The sequence below is a fragment of the Somniosus microcephalus genome, chromosome 1, assembly GCF_052327205.1.
Source record: "Somniosus microcephalus isolate GS21.2 chromosome 1, FLI_Smic_1.0, whole genome shotgun sequence".
Taxonomy (NCBI): Eukaryota; Metazoa; Chordata; class Chondrichthyes; order Squaliformes; family Somniosidae; genus Somniosus; species Somniosus microcephalus.
Window position 1 is genome coordinate 334,486,135 of NC_140987.1, and position 22,945 is coordinate 334,509,079.

The 22,945-nt window shown below is 47.9% G+C and overlaps 1 pseudogene; it reads right to left on the reverse strand.

The window, feature by feature from the left end:
* Positions 1-456: 456 nt before the first annotated feature.
* LOC147124916 (ATP synthase F(0) complex subunit C2, mitochondrial pseudogene) lies at positions 457-22,548 on the reverse strand (annotated as a pseudogene).
* Positions 22,549-22,945: the final 397 nt, after the last annotated feature.

A 22,945-nucleotide genomic window follows, 5' to 3' on the forward strand; every position in this document is an offset into this window, starting at 1 on the left:
AACAGGAATCCCTCAAGTATGTATATATAAAATAATAGTGATTTTAAAGCATTTTTTTTTTAAATTACAAATTGGTTATTCAGTGTGTTCAAGTGCTGCCCAGATTATTAATATTATGTCAGATTTGCTCCTTGGCCCGCCCTTGACCAGGACAGGCAGATCGAATGTAATGTATGTCCGACTTACAGGGCCTGTAATTTTTTGGCTATATCCCGGCGCTGCTTCAGCCGGCTGGTAGTCAGGATGGGATCTTTGTTTACAGATGGTCGATTCCTCGCCAAACAGCTGGCACTGTGCTTTTCCGCCTCCAACCCCTGTTATTGCTGCTGGCCCGGAGTGTTTTCTTTCTTGTACTAGGATTTATTGGAGCATTTGACAAGACTTAGGAAATGTACATTTCCATGACACCAGTATATTCGTGGGAGCCAATGAAATGTGAATTACATTTGTGCTTGTTTAGGCTATTCTGTTCATCAGCAAATTTTGCATAGCAAACAAAATCAATAAAGAGGCCATTAAACAAAAGAGTCCCATAGCTTCAGACAGGGCAAATCCAAGGACAGCACACGAGAACCACTGCTGCTTCAGAGAAGGATTTCTGGCATGGCCAATAATAAGGCTACCTAAAACTGTTCCAATCCCAGCACTGGAACCAGCCACTCCTACTGTGGCAGCTCCAGCACCAATAAACCTTCCAGCGGTGTCAATGGCCTGCCTTGCAGCACTCGTCTGGAACACTCTGTGCACTTCTGGAGTAAATGAATTCTGGCCCTGGGTCCTTCTCAGAAGTGCTGTGTTTCCCTCATCGTATCTGTGTATCTCAGAACGGCAACAGTGAGGACTGATTGTCGTTCACCCGCTTGCAGATGGTGCCAGGCTCAGTGGAACTGGAGGCGATTTTGCAGACGAGCCTCTGGTGTGAAGATGACTGACACAGAGCACCAGATTCATTGCCAGTCGCTGCTGCGTCCGATACCACTTTAGCGCAAGCTGTTATGTCCGTGTGTAATTGAGACACGGACTGCAGGAGTTGGTTATAACAGGTGTTTACTGAGTGGAGACAAAACTGGAACGACTATACAAAGTTACTACATAGGCTTATATACAGGGGTGGTCACTACTGGTACTGCAGTATACAGGGGCTGCAGAATATAGTTCCTTCTTCAAAGTACATACACTACAATTCCTCCCCTTTTAGCTAAACAGTACATAACATTCGATTAATAATTAAATAACATATTTACAATTACAGTTGCTATATACATTAGCTGAAGTTAAGCAATTATAAATTCAGTCTTTGAGGAGGCTTCCTGATTCTGTCTGGATAACGCTTCTTTGGGGTATCAGGTTCTTCTGGCAAAGTTGATTCGGGATCAACGTCGTTGTTTGGTTCGTCTGCTTCCAATATCACCGATTCTGAGGTAGATGCAATTGCTACTTCGGTTTCATCACCAGGTGTATCGGATCGTGGTGTGGATTTGACGTTTTCCAGTGACTCTAGAATCTGGTCAGCATGGCGTCTTACAATGCTCTCTCCAACGTCCACGGTATACATTAGAGGTCCTTGGCGTGTGCAGATCGTTCCTGGCTGCCATTTCTCTGTGCGGTAGTCCCGGGCCAAAACTGGTTGACCTATCTTAAAACTCCTGGTCGGTCTTTCATTCATATTCTGAAACTGCCTGTTCTCCACATCTCTTCTGATGTTTGGCTTAACCAAATCCAAGCGGCATCGTAGTCTTCGATTGAAGAACATCATGGCTGGAGTTTGGTTGGTAACCGCATGTGTCACATTCCGGTAGGCAAACAAGAAGTTATCCACATTGTGTTGTAGGGGTATGTCTTCATTAGACATTGCCTTGATAGCCTTCTTGAATGTTTGAACGAACCTCTCAGCCAATCCATTGGTGGCTGGATAATATGGGGCGGATGTGTAATGCTTAACACCATTTTTCTTTAAGAACCTCCGGAACTCTTCAGACACAAACTGTGGTCCATTGTCGGAGCAAATCTGTTCAGGCAGCCCATTCCTGGTGAATATGGTTCGTAAGACTGTGATAGTTTTTTCTGTGGTGGTTGAGGACATTTTTATTACCTCTGGCCTCTTTGAATGTGCATCCACCGCAATTAAAAACATCGAGTCCATAAATGGACCAGCAAAATCAATGTGCACCCTTTGCCATGGAGATGAGGGCCACTCCCATGGATGTAGAGGGGCTTGTGGTGGGGCGTTTTGGACCTTCTGGCATCCTGTACAGCTCTTGGTCATCTCTTCGATTTCTCTATCGATTCCCGGCCACCACACAAACGCTCTGGCTAAGTTCTTCATTTTTACCCCTCCCAGATGACCTTCATGAAGCTCATTGAGCACTCTATTCTTTAATTTGGGTGGAATTACTACTCTGGATCCACACATCCAGGTTCCTTGGCACACTGACAGCTGTTCTCTTCTCGGCGAGAATGCTGGCAACAGTGGTTCGCCATGTGCTGGCCATCCCTTCACTGTTAAATCATAGACCCTGGAGAGTGTCGGGTCATTTCGTGTTTCCTTTTCTATGTCTGCATTCGTCACAGGTAGACATTCGACTATGGTCGAGTGGAATATCTCCACAGGATCCACTGCAGGTGCTTCTTCCACCGTCGGCAACGGTAGGCGCGACAATCCATCAGCATTCCCATGCTGTTTAGTTCCTTTGTACTCGATGTCATATTGATGTGCCCCTAGGAAAAGGGACCACCTCTGTAGCTGTTGTGCTGTCATTATCGGGACGCCCTTCTGAGGGTTGAAAATGGAGACAAGAGGTTGATGATCAGTTAGTGGAGTAAATTTCTGACCGTGCAGGTAGTGATTGAACTTCTTCACCCCCCACACCAGGCTGAGGGCCTCTCTGTCAATCTGGGCGTAGTTACGCTCGGCTGAAGTTAACGAGCTATCTCTCTGAACCATCAAGGAATTTATGTGACAGTACCGCTCTAATGCCGTAGGGAGACGCATAACACACCAGTCTTATCGGTAGTGATGGATTGTAGTGAGCCAATACTTCTCTTGAAGTGATTAGGTCTTTACTCTTCTGAAAGGCCCGCTTACATTCATCGCTCCATTTCCATGCTATTCCAGTTTGTAGTAGGGCGTTCAGTGGGTGCAGAATTGTAGACAAATTCGGCAAAAACTTATGGTAGTAATTCACCAGTCCGAGGAATGACCTCAGTTGCGACACATTTTCAGGAGCTGGAGCCTTAACTACCGCTTCAATTTTGTCAGGGGACTTATGTAACCCCTCTTCTGTGACTGTCTGTGTGGAGTTTGCACATTCTCCCCGTGTTTGCGTGGGTTTTCTCCGGGTGCTCCGCTTTCCTCCCACAGTCCAAAGATGTGCGGGTTAGGTTGATTGGCTATGATAAATTGACCCTTAGTGTTAGGGGGATTAAATACGTGGGGTTACGGGGATAGGGTGGGATATGTGTTGGTGCAGGGGTTATGGGGATCGGGTGGGATATGTGTCGGTGCAGGCTCGATGGGCCGAAATGGCCTCTATCTGCACTGTGGGGTTTCTGTGATTCTGTGATTCTTCATCAATCACGTGGCCACAATACAATATCTGTTTCTTAAAAAACTCGCACTTGGGGCGATTGGCTCGTAGCCCATGTTCTCTTAGTCTAGTGAGCACCTGCTCTAGGTTGGCAAGGTGTTCACTGTCATTTTCACCTGTCACTAGGATGTCGTCCAAGTAACACTGAGTCCCCGGAATCCCTTGCAGGACTTGTTCCATCGCTCTTTGCCATATCGCCGGAGCTGATGCTACTCCGAATACCAGTCGATTATACTGGTAAAGACCTTTGTGAGTGTTTATCGTGAGATACTTCCTAGAGGATTCTTCAACCTCCATCTGCAAATATGCTTGTGCTAGGTCAACTTTTGTGAAACGCTTCCCTCCAGATAGTGAGGCGAAAATATCTTCTATCCTCGGGAGAGGTTACTGTACTGTGTGAAGGACTGGGTTCACCGTCACCTTGAAGTCCCCACAGATGCGAACCTTCCTTGGCTCCTCAGACTTATTGTTTAACGTTTTCTTCATGACAGGAACGATGGGTGTCGCCCACTCACTCCAGTCTACCTTAGATAACACGCCTGCATTCTCCAGATTCTCCAGCTCTGCCTCGATGGCTGGGTGAATTGCATACGGTACCGGTCTTGCTTTGAAAAACTTGGGAATTGCATTCTCTTCTATTTTTATCGAGGTGGTTACGCCTTTAAGAGTTCCCAGTTCTTGTTGAAATACCTCTTTAGCGTTAGCTAAGATTTTTGACAATCGTCCAGGTGTGACGTCGTCATCCTTTTTACCAGCCACAGTCAGTGCCTGAATGGAGTGCCAGTCTAAACTTATCTTTCTGATCCATTCACGTCCCAATAACGGTGGTCCACCATCTTGCAGTATGTACAGATACAATTTCTGTATTTCCTTGCCGTTGTATTCGACAGGCACCCTTATTTTCCCTCTGGGGTATACTTCCTGCCCCGTATATGTCTTCAAGACAATGGATTTGTCTTTCAAGGGTATGTGTGAGAATAGCTGCTCGTAGTCTCATCGATTCATGACGGTCAGGGCTGATCCTGTATCCAATTCCATTTTGACTTGGGATCCTGCTATCGTGAGGGTGACTCAAATGGTTCGGTGATCCTCTTTTGCGATTACGTTGTGAAGTTTGAGACAGCTTAGTCTCTTGTTCCCGGATTCACTATCGCTCTTCTGGTCTTCGGAACTACTGTCCGTCATCTTTTGTACTTTCCTGTATTGTTCCTTAGTAGCCTTTTTGTTGTCGTTAGTCTTCTTCCCGGACCTGCAAACTCATGCAATGTGTCCCATCTTTCCGCATTGCCTGCATATTTTGTCCTTGGACCAGCAGTCCTTCTGGTCATGGGTTGTTCTGCTGCAGCGATAACATTTTTCAAAACCCCCGTGTCATTTCATGGGTGCCGTATTCCTGTGGCTCTTGCTGTATTTCCGCAGCTCCCCTTGCTGCTGCTTCGTACGATACTGCCACGCTGAAAGCCTTATCTAGCGTCAGCTCTTTCTCTGAGAGTAACCTCTTCTGGGTTCCTTCATTCAGGAGTCCACAGACAAATTTGTCCCGTAGGGTATCTGCCAGTCCTGCTCCGAACTGGCAGTGCTTTGATAGCTTGTGTAGTTCCGTAAGGTAATCAGCATTGCTCTCATCTTTATGCTGATTTCTCTTGTGGAATTTAAATCTTTCTGCTATCAGCAGTGGTGTAGGATTTAGGTGTTCCTGTAGGATATCAACAATTTTGTTAAAACTCTTCTCCATCGGTTTGGCTGGAGTGATCAGGTTCCGCAAAAGGCCGTACGTTCTTGCGCCCATTAAGTTTAGTAGTACCGATGCCTTTTTCTCATCGGCTACTTCATTTGCCTTGCAATATACTTCGACTCTTTCCACATACGTGGTCCAGTCTTCTATTGCATTATCGAAGGCAGTGATATTGCCAGTCTTCGGCATCTTGGAGATCTAAGAAGGCGCCTCCCGCGCTTTGCCTTCTTCCCTGATTGAACAAAATGGCGCCTCCCGCGCTTTGCCTACTTCCCCGCTGGATTAAGATGGCGCCTCCTGCGCTTTCTGTCTTCTCCGCTGCTGCTAACGCTGTTGCTGGCATTTTTATGCCTTGATGGTGACGCCCTATGCTCTTCGCGCACTTCCCCCCCGCGCTGCTGCTAACGCCGCTCTCCGCGGTCCCCGTGGCAAACTGCAGCTCCTCGCGGCTTTCTGCGCTTCTAATTTCTTTTATTTCAATTACTGTTCCCGTCGTCAGAGCAAACCCTACGGGACACTTTCCTCCCTCTTCTCGGGTCTGTACACTGCCCGGCTTCGTAGCACCGGCCGCGCCCTGTGTGCTCCACCCTCTCTCTCTCTCTCCTCTTCCCGACAACGCTGCTCGGCCCCGTTGAAAAGCCACCCGATTGAGCTCTAGCCCGCCGCAGCCCAGGAAGGATCAGTGTACTACCTGCCACCAGCCCGATTAGCTGGAACACCATAGACAGGATAACCAAGCCCTGCTCTCGACAACCTCTCCTGCAAATCTTCGAATTCGATGAATCAGAGGCGGTTGCCCATGGTCGACGCCCGTTTCTTCTATTTGTTTTTTTTGTTTTTGTTTTTATTCTTTTCTTCCTTCTGGCCTCGACCTCTAACAACTTCGCTTCAGGGATGGATCCCCATGAGGTGGTGCAGAACTGTAGGTAAGTTCGGATCTGTTCGTCGCCAGTGTTACGTCCGTTTGTAATTGAGACACGGACTGCAGGAGTTGGTTATAACAGGTGTTTACTGAGTGGAGACAAAACTGGAACTACTATACAAAGTTACTACACAGGCTTATATACAGGGGTGGTCACTACTGGTACTGCAGTATACAGGGGCTGCAGAATATAGTTCCTTCTTCAAAGTACATACACTACACAAGCAAACATCGCAGCGGCGAAACGGTCAAATCCGGACAGTCACCAGCCGAGACCGAAAAAATCCACAGCAGCGGCATTCATTTCCCCTCCCTTCCCCTCCACCTCTTCCTGCAGCACACAACCGCCGATGCCACCGCCGTGGGAACCATTCACCGCCACATTCAGCAGTGCCCAGCCGCTCTCTATCACCCATTGTTTTCGTGGCCCCCCCCGGAAAGTCTCTACAGCCGCGGACCCCAGCTTGAGAACCACTGAGTTAGGATACTGGAGGGATGGGCTCTGAGGGGAGAGTTAGGGTACAGGAGGGATGGGCTTTGATGGGAGAGTTAGGATACTGGAGGGATGGGCTCTGAGGGGAGAGTTAGGGTACTGGAGGGGTGGGGCTTTGATGGGAGAGTTAGGGTACTGGAGGGATAGACTTTGATGGGAGAGTTAGGGTACTGGAGGGATGGACTTTGATGGGAGAGTTAGGGTAGAGGAATGGGCTTTGATAGGAGATTTTGGATAGGGGAATAGATAGGCCTTTCTGTGGCCACAAACAGGACTCCAGGATGGTGTGTTGCCTCCCTGATGCAAGGGTCAAGGATGTCTCAGAGTGGCTGCAGAACATTTTGGAAGGGGAGGGTGAACAGACAGTTGTCGTGGTGCATATAGGTACCAACGATATAGGTAAAAACCGGGATGAGGTCCTAAAAGCTGAATATAGGGAGTTAGGAGGTAAATTAAAAAATAGGACCTCAAAGGTAGTAATTTCAGGATTGCTACCAGTGCCACATGCTAGTCAGAGTAGAAATAGAAGGATATTTCAGATGAATACGTGACTAGAGGAAAGGTGCCAGGGGGAGGGATTCAAGTTCCTGGGACATTGGAACCGGTTCTGGGGGAGGTGGGACCAGCTCAAACCGGACGGTTTGCACCTGGGCAGGGCTGGAACCGATGTCCTAGGGGGTGTGTTTGCTAGTGCTCTGGGGGAGGGTTCAAACTAAGATGGCAGGGGGTTGGGAACCTGAGCAGGGGGACAGAGGAAAGGGAAACAAGGATAAAAGCAAAAGAAAGGAAGGGGAAAAACAAAAGTGGCAGTCAGAGAAATCAACGGTTTAAATCAAACATGGCCACAGTAAATAATAATTCTAATAGGTCTAAGAGCATTAAAAAAATAAGCCTGAAGGCTTTGTGTCTTAATGCGAGGAACATTCGTAATAAGGGTGGATAAATTGGCTGCGCAAATAGAGGTAAACGAATATGATTTGGTTGGGATTACGGAAACGTGGCTCAAGGATGGCCAAGGCTGGGAACTCAACATCCAGGGGTATTCGATATTCAGGAAAGATAGGCAAAAAGGAAAGGGAGGTGGGGTAGCATTACTGGTTAAAGAAGGGATTAACACAATTGTAAGGAAGGATATTAGTTCTGATGATGTGAAATCTGTATGGGTAAAATTGAGAAATACCAAGGGGCAGAAAACATTAGTGGGAGTGGTATATAGACCTCCAAACAGTAAGGCGGAGGTTGGGGATGGCATTAAAAGGGAAATTAAAGAAGCGTGCAATAAGGGCACAGCAGTCATCATGGGTGACTTTAATCTACATATAGATTGGGCTAACCAAATTAGTAACAATACTGTGGAGGAGGAATTCCTGGAGTGTTTACGGGATGGTTTCCTGGACCAATATGTCGAGGAGCCAACCAGAGATCAGGCCACCTTAGACTGGGTATTATGTAACGAGAAAGGATTAATTAGCAATCTTGTTGTATGAGGCCCCTTGGGCCGGAGCGATCATAATATGATCGAATTCTTCATTAAGATGGAGAATGAAGTAGTTGACTCAGAGACTAGGGTCCTAAATTTAAATAAAGGAAACTACGATGGTCTGAGGCGCGAGTTGGGTAGGATTGATTGGGGAATGTCACTCAAAGGGTTGACGGTGGATAGGCAATGGCAAACATTCAAAGACCACATGGATGAACTACAGAAAATGTTCATCCCAGTTTGGCACAAAAATAAAACAAAAAAGGTGACTCAACCGTGGCTAACAAGGGAAATTAGGGATAGCATAAGATCCAAGGAGAGGACATATAAATTCGCCAGTAAAAGCAATAATCCTGAGGATTGGGAGCAACTTAGGATTCAACAAAGGAGGACAAAGGGATTAATTAAGAAGGGGAAAATAGAATATGAGAGTAGGCTTGCAGGGAACATAAAAACTGACTGTAATAGCTTTTATAGATATGTGAAGAGAAAAAGATTGGTGAAGTCAAGCGTAGGTCCCTTGCAGTCAGAATCAGGGGAATTTATAATGGGGAACAAAGAAATGGCTAACCAACTAAATACATATTTTGGTTCTGTCTTCACAAAGGAGCACACAAATAACCTCCCAGAGATGCCGGGGAACATAGGGTTTGATGAAAGGAAGGAACTGAAAGAAATCAGTTTTTGTAGGGAAATGGTGTTAGAGAAATTGATGGGATTGAAGGCCGATAAATCCCCAGGGCCTGGTAATCTACATCCTAGGGTATTAAGGAAGTGGCCCTAGAAATTGTAGATGCATTGCTGATCATCTTCCAACATTCGATGGAATCTGGAACAGTACCCATGGATTGGAGGGTAGCTAATGTTACCCCACTATTCAAAAAAGGTGGTAGAGAGAAAACGGGGAATTACAGACCGGTAAGCCTGACATCGGTAGTGGGGAAAATGCTAGAGTCCATTATAAAAGATGTAATAGCAGAGCACTTGGAAAACAGTGACAGGATTGGACAAAGTCAACATGGATTCACAAAAGGTAAATTGTGCTTGAATAATCTACTGGAATTTTTTGAGGATGTAACTGTTAAAATAGATAAGGGAGAACCAGTGGATGTGGTGCATCTGGACTTTCAGAAGGCCTTCAATAAGGTCCCGCATAAGAGATTAGCGTATAAGGTTAAGGCACATGGGATTGGGGGCAAGGTATTGACTTGGATAGAGAACTGGTTGGCAGACAGAAAGCAAAGAGTTGGAATAAACGGGTCCTTTTCTGAGTGGCAGGCAGTGACTAGTGGGGTACCGCAGGGATCGGTCCTTGGACCCCAGCTATTCACAATATATATTAATGATGATCTAGACAAGGGAACTAGATGTAATATCTCCAAATTTGCAGACAACACAAAGCTGGGTCGGGGTGTGTGCTGTGAGGAGGATGTCGAGAAACTCCAGGATGATTTGGACATGTTGGGTGATTGGGCAGAAACATGGCAGATGCAATATAACGTGGATAAATGTGATATTGTCCACTTTGGTGGCAAAAACAGGAAGGCAGATTATTATCTAAATGGCAATAGATTGGGAGAAGGGGAAGTGCAACGAGACCTGGGTGTCCTTGTGCACCAGTCGCTGAAGGTAAGCATGCAGGTGCAGCAGGCGGTTAAGAAGGCAAATAGTATGTTGGCCTTCGTAGCGAGAGGGTTTGAGTACAGGAACAAGGATGTCTTGCCGCAGCTGTACAGGGCCTTGGTGAGACCACATCTTGAGTATTGTGTGCAGTTTTGGTCACCTTATCTGAGGAAGGATGTTCTTGCCATGGAAGGAGTTCAGTGAAGATTCACCAGGCTGATACCTGGGATGGCAGGAATCACGTATGAGGAGAGGTTGGGTCGATTGGGCTTGTACTCGCTGGAATAACAACAGAAAATGCTGGAAAAACTCAGCAGGTCAGGCAACATCCGTGGAGAGAAATTTGAGTTGACGTTTCGGGTCGCTGGAATTTTGAAGAAAGATAGGTGATCTCATTGAAACTTATAAAATTCTGACAGGACTGGACAGACTAGATGCAGGAAGGATGTTCCCGATGGTTGGGTAGTCCAGAACCAGGGGGCACAGTCTAAGGATAAAGGGTAGGCCATTTAGGACAGAAATGAGGAGGAATTTCTTCACCCAGAGAGTGGTGAACCTGTGGAACTCTCTACCACAGAAGGCGGTGGAGGCCAGTTCATTAAATATATTCAAGAAGGAGTTGGATATATTTCTTAAGGCTAAAGGGATCAAGGGATATGGGGAGAAAGCAGGGACCGGGTACTGAATTTGGATGATCAGCCATGATCGCATTGAATGGCAGAGCAGGCTCGAGGGGCCGAATGGCCTACTCCTGCTCCTATCTTCTATGTTTCTATGATACTAGAAAGATGGGCTTTGATGGAGAGTTAGGGTACAAGAGGAATGATGTTTAAGGGTCAGTTAGCCTTTTGGAGGAGTGGGCTTCGATGGGAAAGTTAGGGTACTGGAGGGATGGACTTTGATGGGAGAAGTAGGGTACTGGAGGGGTGGGCTTTGATGGGAGAGATACGGTACTAAATGGGCAGGGTTAGTTGGGTATGTAGGCTACTAGAGGGCTGGGCTTCACTGGCAAATTGGGGTGCTGCATATGTGGTGTCTTTGGATTTTCAGAAGGCATTCGATAAGGTGCCACACAAGGATGGGATAAAGACAGTAGAGAGAAAGGTTCTTTGCTCTGAAAATCAAGAAGTAGATCAGTTTGGGTGGAGCTAAGAAACAGCAAGGGGTAGAAAACATTGGTGGGAGTTGTTTATAGGCCCCTGTAGGAATGTCTAGTTCCTATCCAAAAGACTGAGGTCCACTCAGGCGATCAAATAAACGAGGTTTAATGAAAACTAACAGAGTTTAACGGATAACTACAGGAGAACATCGAATATAGGTCTAGTCAGTTCGGAGGCTCCACGAGGACTGCTTGGGCGGTCCCGTGGCTGACGTCATGACGTCATCACGTTTTTCCTGCCGGTGGGGATCACATGATGAATGGCGTGCCGTCATCGCGTTTACCCGCGCTATTAAAGTGACCGCGCTCTGTACATGTAAACAGTGAAAACAAAGATACAGACTCAGGCTGTAGCTAACATATTATTAAAGGGAATTATATACAACTGATCGGAGTCCCTTAGTGGCTCCGCCACACCCCAAACAATAGTTGTAATGCAGGGCAGTGTATAAATCAGGAAATTAGAGGCGCATGTAACAAGGGTAAGACAGTGATCCTGGGGGGCTTTAATCTACATATAGACTGGGCAAACCAAATTTGCAGTGATAGTGTGGAGGAAGAATTCATGGAATGCATGCAAGATAGTTTTCTAGATCAGTATGTTGGGGAACCAACTAGGGAACAGGCTATTTTAGATTTAGTATTGTGCAACGAGAAAGGGTTAATTAATAACCCTGTAGTAAAGGGGCCTTTAGGGAAGAGTGACCATAACATGATAAAATATTATATTCAGTTTGAAAGTGATTTAGTTAAATCCAAAACTAGGGTCTTAAATCTAAACAAAGCAATCTACATAGGTATGAGAGGCGAGTTGGCTACGGTAGATTGCAAAACTACATTAAAATGTATAATGGTAGTCAAGCAATGGCTAGCATTTAAAGAATTAATACATAATTTACAACAAATATTCATTCCTTTAAGTCACAAAACCCCATTGGAAAAGTGGTCCAACCTTGGCTAACAAGAGAACTTAAAGATAGTATTAGATCAAAGGAAGATTCTTATAATTTTGCCAAAAAGAGTAGTAAGCCTGAGGATTGGGAGGATTTTAGAATTCAGCAAAGGAGGACCAAAAAATTGATTAAGAAAGGGAAAATGGAGTATGAGAGTAAACTAGCGCTAGACATAAAAACAGACTGTAAAAGCTTCTATAGGTATGTAAAAAGGAAAAGATTAGCTGAGACAGGAGAAGTTATAATGGGGAATAATGAAATGGCAGAGAAATTAAACAAATATTTTGTGTCTGTCTTCACAGAAGAAGACGCAAAAAGCTTCCCAGAAATAGTGGTGAACCAAGGGTCTAGCGAGAATGAGGAACTGAAAGAAATTAGTATTAGTAAAAAAATTGTACTGGAGAAATTAACGAGACTGAAAGTCAATAAATCCCCTGGACCTGACGGCCTACATCCTAGGGTTTTGAAGGAGGTGGCTATAGAGATAGTGGATGCATTGGTTGTCATTTTCCAAAATTCCATAGATTCTAGAACAGTTCCTGCGGATTGGAAGGTAGCAAATGTAACCCCACTATTTAAGAAAGGAGGGGGAAAGAAAATGGGGAACTACAGACCAGTTAGCCTGACATCAGTAGTAGAGAAAATGCTAGAATCTATTACGAAGGACGTGGTAACAGGGCACTTAGAAAATAATACTAGGATTGGGCAGAGTCAACTCGGATTTATGAAAGGGAAATCGTGTTTGACAAATCTGTTAGAGTTTTTTGAGGTTGTAACTAGTCCAATAGATAAGGGAGAACCAGTGGATGTGGTGTATTTGGATTTTCGGAAGACATTCGATAAGCCGCACAAGAGATTATTAAACAAAATTAGGGCTCCTGTGATTGGGGGTAATATACTAGTTGGATTGAGGATTGGTTAATGGACAGAAAAGAGAGAGTAGGAATAAAGGGGTCATTTTCAGGTTGGCAGGCTGTAGCTAGTGAAGTACCGCAAGGATGAGTGCTTGGGCCTCAGCTATTCACAATCTACAGCAATGATTTGGGTGAGGGGACCAAATGTAATATATCCAAGTTTGTTGATGATACAAAGCTGGGTGGGAATGTAAGTTGTGAGGAGGATACAAGGAGGCTTCAAGGGGATATAGACAAGCTAATTGAGTGGGCAAGAACATGGCAAATGGAATATAATGTGGAGAAATGTGAAGTTATCTACTTTGGTAGGAAAAATAGAAAAGCAGAGTATTTTTTAAATGGTGAGAGATTGGGAAATGTTGATGTTCAGAGGGACCTGGGTGTCCTTGTACACGAATCACTGAAAGTTAACATGCAGGTACAGCAAGCAATTAGGAAAGCAAATGGTATGTTGGCCTTTATTACAAGAGGATTTGAGTATAAGAGTAAATACGTCTTACTGCAATTATATAGGGCCATGGTGAGACCACACCTGGAGTATTGTGTACAATTTTGGTCTCCTTACCTCAGGAAAGATATACTTGCCATAGAGAGAGTGCAACGAAGGTTCACCAGATTGGTTCCTGGGATGGGGGGATTGTCAAATGAGGACAGATTGAGTAGACTAGGCCTATATTCTCTAAAGTTTAGAAGAATGAGAGGTGATCTCATTGAAACATACAAAATTCTTACAGGGCTTGACAGGGTAGATGTAGAGAGGACGTTTCCCCTGGCTGGGGAGTATAGAACTAGGAGTCACAGTCTCAGAATAAGAGGTCAGCCATTTAGGACTGAGATGAGGAGAAATATCTTCACTCAGAGGGTGGTGAATCTTTGGAATTCTCTGCCCCAGAGGGCTGTGGAGGCTCAGTCGTTGAGTATATTCAAGACAGAGATCGATAGATTTTTGAATATTAAAGGAATCAAGGGATATGGGGATAGTGCAGGAAAGTGGAGTTGAGGTAGAAGATCTTATTGAATGGCGGAGCAGGCTCGACGGGCCAAATGGCCTACTCCTGCTCATATTTCTTATGTTCTTATGGAGGGATGGGCTTTGATGGAAGAGTCAGGGTGCTGAAGTTATGTGCTTCGATGGGAGAGTTTGGGTACTAGACAGATAAGCTTTGAAGAGAGAGACTACTAGAGGGATGGGAGAGGTAGGGTACTAAAGAGGCAGGTTTCGTTGGTGTATAGAGGGATGAGCTTCGATGGGAGAATTAGGGTACTAGCGGGCTGTGATTTGAAAGAAGAATTAGGGTACTGGAGGGTTGGGATTTGATCTGACCCTGAAAAATAAGGCAATGTACGCATACTAAAGATTAGTTGGGTGGCAATAATTCACCACCTGACTAACATCCAATTTGAGACCTGATGAGAAACTCTGACATTTGGTATTTAGTTTCCATTTAAGGAACTTCCAGGCATCCCCCTCAAAAACTGGACAGTCCGGTCTAAACTGAATTGGCGGGAAGCCCCTCAAACTTGTAACTGTGGAGAGCAGATGGCAGGAAGTGACAGCCTGAGGGGTTGAGCGAAAGAGTTAACTACAACCAACCACATCTAATCTTACTTTACTGTCGAGTTATTCCAGCAACTACTTACATACATTTCCCTACATTATAACAGTGACGACACTTCAAAAATATATAAAAGGCTGTGACGTGCTTTGGGGCGTCATGAGGTAGTGAAAGACACTATATAAATGTGACTTATTTTTTACTTGCTCCCTGTTCAGAACAGCAGGTATAAATGTATCAGGCCCAGTAACTCAACAAATCGTTCTGCCCAGAAAACATTTCTTTGCTAAAAACGATTTGCATGAGTTTTGAGGACTGTTTGCAGCATTGGTGCTTTTTTTTTACAATAAAGGTTAGAGTGACCTACGTTTTATGGCCATTTAACTGATAGACTGAAACCTAAAGGTTTATCTTGCCAAGTAAGTAGAGCAGGGTAGATAACAACTTGCTGCACCGCACCCCCTTATCTGGCTCTGTTTTGCTCCAAGTACTCCGCTTCCTGCGCATTGCTGTGCTGCTTACTGGTTTATGTTCTATTCTCAGGCCACGGTTTTATATTAACACACGAGCTCCAGAAAAGACCATGCTGGCTTTATTTCTTTGCATTAACGGAGGATGTGGCTTATCCTTAATATAGAAAAAGGCTGATAAACAAAGGAAGCGCAACTTCCTCTGTTTCCCTTATCTTGGGTGCACTCGTAGCTTGAATTTAGTTGTTTTTAACCCTCCATTTTTTTCAGGCTATCTATTTCTGCCTCTTCATGTTACACCCACACTGTGCACTAACCACTGACTGAGAAAACAGCCAGACAACTGATGCGCTATCAATAACTCAAAAGACTGAGATTAAGCGAGTAACTAACAAGCTTTTATTAACAAGAGAATGAAGGTGTGCCTCGAGTGGTCGACCGGTCGAGAGTACAGAGGGACTGTGGAGCAGTCACCTTTATACCTGGACTCGTGGGAGGAGTCAGCCGAGACATGTACAGGCATGTACACAGTAGAATACAAACAGTGGTTTACCACATTCACCCCTTGTTTAAAAATGAGTCCGGCGGGGTGAAGTGTATTAAAAGTTAGCGTATTGTAGTCTCTCCGGAGGTCTTGTCTGCCGCTGTGATCGACGTGGCGACGGCAGGGGTAGTGAAGCTTCCGGCGTCGAGTCCCACGTAGGCTGGGGCACTGGTGTGTAGTCCTCGTGGGTGTCGAGCGGGTCGCGGCAACCAGGCCTGCCGTCTGCTGGGGCTGGATATTGGATCGTGGGGGGGGGGGGTGGTAGTGGGTTGTGGGTTACTGCGGCCCCCGAGGGTGCGAGGTCTCGTATGGAGACTGTGTCCTCCCGCCCGTCCGGGTACGCAATGTAAGCATACTGGGGGTTGGCGTGGAGGAGGTCGACCCTCTCAACCAGGGGGTCCATTTTATGGGTCCTCACGTGTCTTCTCAGTAGGACTGGCCCTGGGGACGTCAGCCATGGCGGTAGCGATGTCCCCGATGTGGACTTCCTTGGGAAGACAAACATTTTCTCATGAGGGGTGGTGTTAGTGGCAGTGCAGAACAGTGACCGAATAGAGTGGAGCGCATCGGGGAGCACATCCTGCCAGCGGGAGGTCGGAAGGCCCCTAGACTTTAAGGCTAGCAGGGCGGCCTTCCAAACTGTCGCATTCTCTCTTTCCACCTGTCCGTTCCCCCGGGGATTGTAACTGGTGGTCCTGCTTGTGGCAATACCCCTAGCGAGCAGGTACTGGCAGAGTTCGTCGCTCATAAACGATGAGCCCCGGTCGCTATGATATAGCTGGGGAAACCGAACAGGGTGAAGAGGTCGTTCAGACATTTAATGACCGTGGCACTGGTCATGTCCGGGCAGGGGATGGCGAACGGGAAACAGGAGTACTCATCAATAATGTTGAGGAAGTACATATTGCGGTCGGAGGAGGGGAGAGGCCCTTTAAAATCGACGCTCAGGCGCTCGAAGGGGTGAGTGGCTTTTATCAGGTGAGCCCTGTCTGGTCTATAAAAGTGCGGTTTGCACTCAGCGCAGACTTGGCAGTTCCTGGTCATGGTCCTGACCTCCTCAATGGAGTAAGGCAGGTTGCGGGCCTTCATGAAGTGGAAGAACCTGGTGACCCCCGGGTGGCAGAGGTCATTGTGGAGGGCCCGCAGTCTATCGATCTGCGCGCTGGCGCAGGTGCCACGCGATAGAGCATCCGGGGGTTCATTGAATTTCCCGGGTCGGTACAAGATCTCGTAATTGTAGGTGGAAAGTTCGATTCTCCACCTCAAGATCTTGTCGTTTTTGATTTTGCCCCTCTGCTTGTTGTTAAACATAAAAGCAACTGAACGCTGGTCAGTGAGCAGGGTAAATCGTTTTCCGGCCAGGTAGTGCCTCCAATGACGCACGGCCTCCACAATAGCCTGGGCCTCCTTCTCAACAGCGGAGTGTCTGGTCTCCGGGCCCTGGAGGGTTCATGAAAAGAAGGCCACGGGTCTCCCCGCCTGATTAAGGGTAGCGGCCAGGGCAAAGTCGGACACATCGCTTTCCGCCTGGAAGGGGATGGATTCGTCCACTGCGTGCATGGTGGCTTTGGCAATGTCTTCCTTGATACGGTGGAAGGCTAAGCGGGCCTCTGCCGTCAGGGGAAAGGAGGTGGACTTGATCAGCGGACGGGCCTTGTCCGCATAGTAGGGGACCCACTGGGCGTAATAGGAGAAAAACCCTAGGCACCTCTTCAGGGCCTTGAGGCAGCGGGCAGTGGGAGTTCCATAAGGGGATGCATCCGGTCGGGGTTGGGACCGATGACTCCGTGTTCCACAACGCAGCCAAGGATGGCGAGGCGGGTTGTGCGGAATATGCACTTCTCCTTGTTATACGTCAGGTTCAAGAGTTGGGCGGTGCGGAGGAATTTTTCGAGGTTTGCGTCATGGTCCTGCAAGTCATGGCCGCAGATGGTCACATTGTCCAGATATGGGAAAGTGGCCTGCAATGCATTTTGATCGACCATCCGGTCCATCTCCCTTTGGAAGACGGAGACCCCGTTGGTGACGCCAAAGGGAACCCTAAGGAAGTGATAGAGGCGGCCGTTTGCCTCAAAGGCAGTATACTGGCGGTCCTCAGGGCGGATAGGGAGCTGGTGGTACGCTGATTTCAGGTCAATGGTCGAGAAGACGCGGTACTGCGTGATCTGGTTGACCATATCAGCTATGCGGGGGAGTGGGTAAGCGTCCAGCAGGGTGTAGCGATTTATTGTCTGGCTGTAGTCGATGACCAGGCGCTGCTTCTCGCCGGTCTTAACGACCACAACCTGGGCTCGCCAGGGGCTGGTGCTGCCCTCAATAATCCCCTCCTTCAGGAGCCGCTCCACTTCGGTTTTAATGAAAACCCTGTCCCCGGCACTGTATCGCCTGCTCTTTGTGGCGATGGGCTTACAGTCGGGGGCGAGGTTAGCAAACAGTGGGGGGGGGGTGACTCTGAGTGTGGAGAGGTTGCACCTGGTGCGCGGCGGGCAATTTTGAAGCTGCTGGATGCGGACTGTGAGCGGGGGGAGGGGTCCACCGTACGCCATCGTAACACTTTTAAGGTGGCACTGAAAATCTAACCCCAGTAGAACGGCAGCGCAGAGGTGGGGCAGGACCAGAAGTTTAAAATTATCGTACACAGTCCCGTCTACTACGAGTCTCACCACGCAGTAGCCGCCAATGTCCACCGACTGGGACTCGGAGGCCATAGAAATCCGCTGGTGCGCAGGCAGGACTGGGAGAGAGCAACGCCGCACCATGTCGGGGTGGATGAAGCTCTCCGTGCTCCCAGAGTCAAAAAGGCAGATTGTTTCGTGACCATTTACCTTAATGTCCATTGTGGACTGGGCCAGTTGGTGCGGTCTCGCTTGGTCCAGCGTAACGGAGGCCAGCGTAGGGGTCGGTGTGTCGCTGCGGGTATCAGATGAGGCGGTGTTGGGGGCCTGTTGTGTCCCGGCTGTCGTCCAAGATGGCGGCGTCCATGATCCCCATGTGGCTGGAGGCGTCCAAAATGGCTGCTGTTCCGGTGGTTCGCACACGGCTGGGGAGGCCCAAGATGGCGGCCCGCACGGCCCACATGCGGCGCTGCTGGGGTTCGGGGTGGCTTTGGCTCTGCAGACGCTGGCGTAGTGTCCCTTCTTCCCGCAGCCCGAGCAGATCGCATTTTTCGCCGGGCAGCGCGCTCTGGGGTGTTTGGCCTGGCCACAGAAGTAGCATTTCTGGCCTTGGGGCACTGCTGTCTGGCCTTGGGACACTGCTGCGGTAGTTGGGCCGTTGCTGGGATGTGGCTGGGGTGGCACAGCGCTATGAGACGGTCCTACCGTGTCCCAGGCTGTCGTTCCCCGCGGCGTCCACGGTGCAGAGGAGTAGGCATCCATGCCCCGGTAGGCTGCGTCCAATGATAGTGCGAGTTCAGAGGCCTTGTTGAGATCGAGGTCACTCTGCTCCAACAGTCGCTGTCGGGTGTAATTGGACCTGTGGCCCGCTACAAAAGCGTCCCGGATAAGTTCCTCTGTGTACACGGCGGCCTTTACATCCTTACAACCACAGGCCTGGCCAAGCACAGACAGTGCCTGAAGGTATTCCTCGGTCGATTCCCCAGGTTGTTGTTTACGACTCCCCAGGAGGTGCCTAGCGTACACCTCGTTCACTGGGCACGTGTACTGGTCCTTGAGGAGCTTGATAGCATCCACGTACAAGGTCACGTCCTGGATGACCGAGTACACTAGGTGGTTCACTTTGGAGGTCAGGACATCCAGTTTGTCCTCGTCCGATTTGACCGTTGCAGCGGAGGCGATCAGGAATTTTTCAAAACAACTAAGCCAGTGAGTAAACTTGGTGGATGAGTCCGCCTCCCGATGATCTAAGTCCAGGCATGCTGGTGTGAGGATCTTCTCCATTATAAAAATCTTGTTAATAAAATTGATGCGCTATCAATAACTCAAAAGACTGAGATTAAGCGAGTAACTAACAGGCTTTTATTAACAAGAGAATGAAGGTGTGCCTCGAGTGGTCGACCGGTCCAGAATACAGAGGGACTGTGGAGCAGTCACCTTTATACCTGGACTCGTGGGAGGAGTCAGCCGAGGCATGTACAGGCATGTACACAGTGGAATACAAACAGTGGTTTACCACAACAACCCAGTTACTAGAAAGTGGACGAGTGTGAGCGTGGGGTGATTTGCTAGGCCCTCTGCTTTTTGCTGTGCTTACTGTCAGTGGCTGGTGTAACTGCGCAATACAGGGTGATGTGCTGGCATAGCATGCCACATAATGATGCAAGGCGGACTTGTGCCTACAGGTCTCATGCAGTGAGAACGCAGTTGCATCTAGCCTGCCTTGGGTGGGCTTCCTCGGAGGATGTGAGGAGATATCAGAGGAGGTGGCAATCAGGACACCTTTAGTGCCTGAGGTAGGTAGTGAAATTGGCATGGGCCCAGGAACGTGGCACACGGCCACTCTCTCGGTCAGGGAGCGACCAATGGCCAGGGAGAAACAGGCAACCTTAATAGTAGAAAAATTAGACAAGCACATACATGTGTCTGTGCATGCGCGTATGTTGTGAACATATGTGTGAACGTTTGTGTGTGTGAAAGTATGTATGAAAGTATGTGTGAACATATGAACATGAAAGTGTGTGTGAACACGTGTGAACATATGTACATGGTAAAGGATGGTGAATGGAAAATACATGGATGGAATTTTAACATGGAGGAGTGCGCGGGTTTTGGAGTGGTTGGGGGGGTTAAAGCCGGTGAAATTGACAGTGTGCCGGGAAGCTGGTTACAATCCGCTGACTTCTGAGTTTCACACCAACGCATTAATTGCTGAATTAGAGCGACATTGACACCGATTTTTCAGCTTAACGTGTGATCCACGGGTTTCCTGGGCTTCCTGAAACTCGCCAGTGAAAGCAAGGAGTGAACACAGCAGCAATTGAGGGGGTCAACCAATCTCAGGGAAATAAGGCACTACATACTTAGTACTCACAGCTGCTTTCTTACCTGGGAGTCGGAAAGGGTGTTCACAGTACTTTTGCTGAGAGTTGACTTTCTACACTTTGGAGGTTTCTTCTGTACTTTGGAGGTTTCATCTATCAGATCAGGATAGGTGCTGCTTGTGTTGCCTAAGATTGGACCTCAGATGAGGACCAAAGTGATCAGCAACAACACCAGCAACAGCAGCAGCCTGCTGGTCACAGACCTGTAGCTGCACAGGAGATCGGGGTCTAGCAGAGAGGGGAGCAGCAGAGAGGTGGAGTTCGCAGGAGTCCATACCCATTATATAGGGTCTAAAGGCAGAGGATCAGCTTCCTCGACATGTCAGAGCAGCCGTGTCTCAGGAGGTGCAGGTTGTCGCGTCAGGTGGTGACAGACATCTGCTGCCATGCTTTACCAGTGGCTGTCAAAGTCACTAACGCCCTCAACTTTTTTCCCTCCGGATCCTTCCAGGGCTGTGCTGGAGACATTTACAATGAAGTTTGGACCATCACGAGGACCAAGGCGCAGAGCGCTAATCCTCTTCACAGGAATCCGAGAAGGAGGAGGAGGAGGAAGGTGATGAGGGCAACACACCATCAGTTGTGAACATTACTGCCCTGGAGGCTAAGGAGGCCCTGGTTATTGTGAAGTTCAGCTCGGTTCCACCAGTGAACTCATCTCACAACCACGTGCAATAGCCACTTTTCTGTACCCCCCCACCCCGCATGTCACTAACACAAAGCAGTCCTGCAAACAACCAACCACCCCTTTTGCACCTCCCCATTGGTCACAGTCAATTCATGTCTTCCCATTCATCATCAAACAACTTAAAAGCCCACTTGCCAGCTAGCAACCAAGAATGGGCAAGACAGGAAAATGGTGCAAAAGAATAATATTTATGTGCTTCAAGTAAAGAACAGAATCTTAACATAACAATGTCCACGACACCCATGAATATACCCTTGGGCAACTACAAATCTTTCATCTTCCATTTCCTAGCACTCCTAGGTGGTGCAACCTCTGTGGCTTCAGCAGAGGCAGAGTCAGGCTGCTCAGATCTCTGCCCTGACTGTTGAAATGCTGTTGGCCGACATCCTCTGGGTTTTGGAGCCAATGAGGGCCCCACCAAAGACTGCTCTACCTGCACCTGAGCAGACTCAGCCATTGCAACATGAGACAGCACGTCGGGTACTGACTGCGGGGGAGGGGGATGTCGGGGAGAAACGGGTGAGAAGTGGATGTGCTTTGAGTGGAGTCGCCACTTCCATGTCCCCTTTTGACATCATCCCTCTCATGGCCCAGCCGTACATCACTGCTACCACTGTGCTGGAGAGCACTTTGCTGCAGATCAGTGGTGTGCTGCAAGGCCAAGGCGAGGGAATTTGTCATTTTATTTAAGATGGCATCCAGACTCTGCAAGCCCTTCTTCAAGGCCTGAATAGACTCCTGTGATTGCTGTGTTTGATATTCCATAGAGTTGGCCAGTCTATCCACGCAATAAGTCATCACTGCAGTGCCGTGTGACATCAACCCACTCATGCTTGAGGCAGACTCCTCCAACCTCTGCAATTGTGGTCAGTGTGCTTGGAAGGCCTTTCAACACATCACACATTCTCTGCTGCTGCTCAATGATTATCCTCTTCATTGACGGCCCCCGTAATACAGCATCTGTGTCAAGCTGAGCAGAGCTTGGAGAGGGCTGCGCCCTCTGATGTGGACTCTCCACTGCTGTCCCTGTCACCACCATCTGCTCTTGCTTGCCTGTGAAGGTGAAAATGCAATTATCTCTCTTACTGATCCCACCAAAGAGCGAGTTTGTAAGCTGGTGCATGGCATGTATGAGTCGTGTGATGGTGCACCCTCAGAATGATTGAACTCCTGTGAGGAATCGTCATCCTCAACCTCCATCAACTCGTGCTGCATGCGTGAATGCACTGTGGGAGATAAAAGATATGAATGAGTACTGTCAAGATAAGAATGTTGCAACTTCTCAAAATGAACATGATCATATTTCACTCGCTGTTGACATCAAGTCAACATGACTGAGTGCTGTATGACATGTGGGTGGCTGATATTTAATTACATCACCTGGTAGCTGGGAGGACCCATCTCCCGTCTCTGAATGCCAGGCATGCCGAGACTCTGTTGATCTCCAGTGCCTCATCCTTTGCACGTGACTTGTGAGATGGCTGGAGGGCCACCTCCGGTTTTCTGCCTCTCCCTGGTGTTCTTTGCTCTCCTGCAACGAGGGAAGGAGCAGACCTATGAGTGAGTGTAATGGCATGTGTTCATCCAAGTGATAGAGTGCATTTGGTGAGGGTGAGTATCAGGGAGTGACATGAAGTTGGATAAGGATGAGGGTGAGTGGAAGTGGTGGATGGATAGATGGTGATGTGAGGAAGTGCATAGACAGAGAGGGATGAGTGCATCTGCAAGGCAAGTGGGTGTGAGGAGTGATGTGATGGAGTAGGCTTGAGAAGGCAGAGTGAGGGGGTGGAGTGATGTGCATGGCAGGATATAGGTGACTGTG